This window comes from Lathyrus oleraceus, chromosome 1 (assembly GCF_024323335.1).
Source record: "Lathyrus oleraceus cultivar Zhongwan6 chromosome 1, CAAS_Psat_ZW6_1.0, whole genome shotgun sequence".
Taxonomy (NCBI): Eukaryota; Viridiplantae; Streptophyta; class Magnoliopsida; order Fabales; family Fabaceae; genus Lathyrus; species Lathyrus oleraceus.
This window is the reverse complement of record NC_066579.1, coordinates 306,689,763-306,694,142: the sequence shown is the minus strand read 5'-3', so window position 1 is coordinate 306,694,142 and position 4,380 is coordinate 306,689,763. Positions and strand designations below refer to the sequence as shown.

The window sequence follows — 4,380 nt, the reverse complement described above, 5'->3', positions numbered from 1 at the left end:
TGGCATGTGAAATGTTAGCAAGCTTAGATTTCCCATATGCACGCTGGTTGTTATAACTTGATTGGTCATTGATTTTGTCAAAACGGATTCCTTCAGGGTATGCGAACCCATGAGCCTCTAAGACAACATTAACATTTTCCCCCTTTTTACTTCCTTTCTCAGGTTGGTTTACTTTGCTTTATGGTGAAGGGTTCTAATTTTCATAATTTCCACTGGAACTCGGGAGGCCATCAGTGGATGGGATAGGATCATGATGGCTTACACTGATACCTCCAGTATCACATGAGTTGCGGTCGAGGTATACAACACGGATGGGAACACCCGATGGATCTGACAAAGCGGTAATATGCACATGGTCGCTCTCTTCGCCCCTTGGTTCAACAATGGATTTGAAAAGCTTCTCAATCGTTGTGTTGGTTAGGCTAATTACGAAAGGTTCGAAAAGATTCAGAGTTATTTTATATCATAGCGGACGTAACAAATATGAAGAACATAATAACATAATTAGATAAGGAATGATCTCGGCTCCTATGCGCAAGCTCTTCATGACTTATGGAAGTCTCTTTCCCTTGAATCATATTTTCTAGCTGCTCAAGGAATGGTGCGAAAAGAATCGTCGAAAGTCGGCTCTGCGTAACCCAAGGTCTGAAGTGCTTTTCAATTTCTCTCAATATTAGCCTTGATGCGGCCAATCTTCTTTGTCTTGCGTTATCAAAAGACGTCCGGGGTATGAAAACATAAAGCCTCGAAATAAGAAACTTACATCTCTCAGAGTACGTCGGCTGATAGCATACTGCTCAACGAGTAACTTGGTTCGTTTTTATTAAGATGGGGTTGCTTGACTGATATTTAGCAGCCAAGTTGGATAGTAGTTTCTTGTCATCCACATATGGAAGCTTCTTGTTTTATGATAATCAACAAGTATTATAGCGTTATCCTCATGAACAGGAGATGCCGCCAACAATACATCCTTATTCTCTGAACTGGTTCGGTTGGTTGCTTTAGAATTTTATGTTATAAGTTGGTTAATTGCAGGTTAATCATTGTTCTTTTTACTGCATAGATTTACATTGGCTTTTTTTAATAATATCCGAGTCATTCGAACTCCACGGTCCAGCAAAGACTCACGCATTTTTGCAATGTCGTCCTTGTTTTCGAGGAACATCTCAAGAACGTCGGGCTTTGCGAGTTCTTGTTGAATCTTCTTGGTGCCAACCAAAATGAGGGGATATTGAAGGGCATTTGATAGCAGAAGATCGTTCCATCAGTAGCATAGCTTTCCATTCTGATTCTGAAGGATAATCAGCTGGTGCATAGCCAACCTTGAAGTATATGACTGCAACTGCTAGTCCATTGATATTAAGTGTTCCATCTGGTAAAATTTCTCCTTCTGATTTTGGTTTTTTCTTTAGAATACTTTGATGAAATCTTGCCTTTCAAAAGCAACTCCTTAGTTACGTTCAATGTAGTCTCTCCACTAGAAATACCCACATTCTCGATAACTACCAGCTTCCCTATCATGGCCAAATCCACAAAATACTGAGAACTTTTCGTAGATGAAAGGGGAGGGAGACCTTTCTAAAGCAGCCAAAAGGTGCCTGGCACGAAGAATCGCATCCTCCACCATTTAAACTAGATAACCGGTCACAACTGATCTGTGTCTCGCCGATGTGAACGAGAACAGGTAAAACTTATAGTCTAACGAACAAACTTGAGTTAAACCCAACATTTCTAGATATATCCACATTCAATTCTCTGACTTCAACCGTAAATTTTGGTGTCTTCAAAACCAGATTAGTTACACAAGCTGACTAATATCTTACAATATTGTCTACGATCATCCACTTCTGTCTTCCTGAAGCACGGGATTTCCGAGTTTTCTTCTTCCCTAGGCTTTTCAATAACACCCTTTTTAAGCTTCACCATTGACATTATGATCCTGTTTCAATTTGGTTTGAGTTTGATGCGGTGGTTTATATCTTGATTGTGGTCTGTTATTTCAGGTCATTGCCAACCTGCGGTCCAATGTGTTTGGTATTTCACCTACGCTTTCATCCTTCATTCTCTCGTGGCTGACGTCGTTGGCTTACTCGCTTTCATTTGCGTTTTACAGGTATGTCGGTAATTGTCTTGGGTGTTCTTTGGTTCTCTGAATCAACACTTGGCTAGCGGCTTTGGTGTTACTCGTCATCGGCATTGCCATTTGGAGTTGATTTTGGGTTAAGCGATGCAGCTGCTGCAATTTGTCGTTGTTTTATTGCTATGTACTGCAGCGTTTGGAATGTATTTCACCCACGTTTTGTGTGTACCAACCTTTATGTTTACGCCGCATCTCATTTCATAGGGTCTGAATTGGGTATAAATTTGGATCACATGTTAGAACACCATCAACATCTTTCCATACCTGAATCTCTAGTAGTCCTAGTGCTTTTCCAATTGTTGTAGAAATCAACTCACTGCCCCCTCTACCCAGTGTTGTCACTGCACATGGTTTCCGGGCCTTTCTAAGGAAGCCTGTAATAACTGGAATTGCAGGATCAGAAACCCAATCACCGTGTAACCTCTTCGCAACAGCTGGATATGTTGCTTCCAAAATGTCGACATCAGTGAAGTCATTAGTTGTTATAAAACCAATCTCAAATGCATCATACTGACAAGTCTTAACACCTATTTTATTACGATATGCAGCAAAGATTCTAGTGGGCATGCACTCTCCAAATGAAAGTAAGTAATCTTGCGTCTGTGGAGACAATTATTTCATCATAGCAATCCCCTTAAGAGGTTACTCAAATTCTTCTAGATGCTTTGCAATAACATCTCTGTCCACTCCAAGTTCCTCCACTGTTCTGAGATGCAAGTCTTTTATGTCACTGAGCTCATCGATACTATCAGCATTAGTAACTCCACAACTTATAGCTTTTTCTCTGGCCAGTAAAAGCCTGTTAGTAATCTTTCTCGTAGCAGATATAACGATGATAGGCCTTTCCTCAGGAAAATTCAGTATAAGGTTAACAACTTCTTTCACCCTCACGGCATTGGCAATGGAAGACCCACCAAATTTCATAACACAATTGTCACTGTTTTCGATTTCCTCCACTGTTATTTGCTTTTCAGATTGAGATTGACTTTGTAGTTTTGATGCAGCTCCAAAATGGACAGCAGAACAACCTGATGAAAACTGTGTAGTTATAAACTGCTCAAGACCTAATGCTTGTTCCACTTCACCACCGGGCGGCAGTGTTATCGTTTAGAGAATCCTTTTGCAAGACCTCGTAGTCTTGAATCGATTCTTCCAATCTTTCTAGCTTGCTATATGACGTAGCCCTTCAATAAAGAACTTTCATATAATTTGGTTGGTAACGCAAGGTTTGGTTAGAGTTCTTCAATCGATTTCTTTGCCATTGGCCAAGCTTATGCCAACATGCTGCTGTATTGCGATACCGGACAAAATTCGAAGGGGTTTACTTTCAAACCATCTCCATATGTTAAGCAGGCTTCAATAAACTGGCCAGATTCGAAAAGGTCATCGCCATGAGTTCGAGCTCTATCCACTTTCCTTGCATTGTTAAGCAAAACAACGATTTCAGTATTTTTTTCGGGGTCGATTTCGGAGCATGTGGCATAACTGATTATGCGTCATCAATTGAATTATTATGCCTCTTTCAGACTTTAGGGGCACATTTTCTTCAGTTATTTCTCCAATTAACTTAAGGTCATTATTACTTGTGAATCCTTATAACTTGCTTCTAGCAGCAACACTCTCAGTTTCAATTGAAAAAGCGATGAGTGAAGAACTATCAATGCTCAATTCATCGGTATCTATGAATACTTCATCTGCCAATTTAAACCCGGACACACCTACATCATTGCTAATACAATTCTCTATGATAGTCAATCCATTATTCATTGCAACAAGCTGCTCTTTTATCTGATTCAGGGTGTATGGTTGATTTGCGAGCACTTGACAGCTGTTTGTATTAGGTATCAAGGAGTCAACTGTATATCCACCAAAACTTATCTGATGCATCTTTAAAACCCTTATTTCTCCTAGAAATCACAAACAGTACCAAACACCATTTCCAAAAGCCTTTCATCAGTTCACTGACATGTCGTATCATACCGAGCGACCAAGATCAAAATCTTTACTTTACTTTCCTCCACTTGAGAAACTTTTTAGCAGAAGCCTTCCCAAATCTTATAACACGGCTAATGGAGATATTTCGTATGTTATGATTAATATGCAATCTGAGTTCTATTGTCACGAATGAGGGATGGTTATTGATGTTGCATTGTAGTGATACTTGGGCTATTTGTAATGTTAAAGGTATGCCTGAGTCCTGATGATCGCAGGGCCAAGGTTCTGCAGGTTCTAACTTGGAA

The 4,380-nt window shown here is 40.0% G+C and overlaps 1 pseudogene; it reads right to left on the bottom strand.

The window, feature by feature from the left end:
- Positions 1–463: 463 nt before the first annotated feature.
- On the bottom strand, positions 464–4,027 carry LOC127104319 (aspartokinase 2, chloroplastic-like; annotated as a pseudogene).
- Positions 4,028–4,380: the final 353 nt, after the last annotated feature.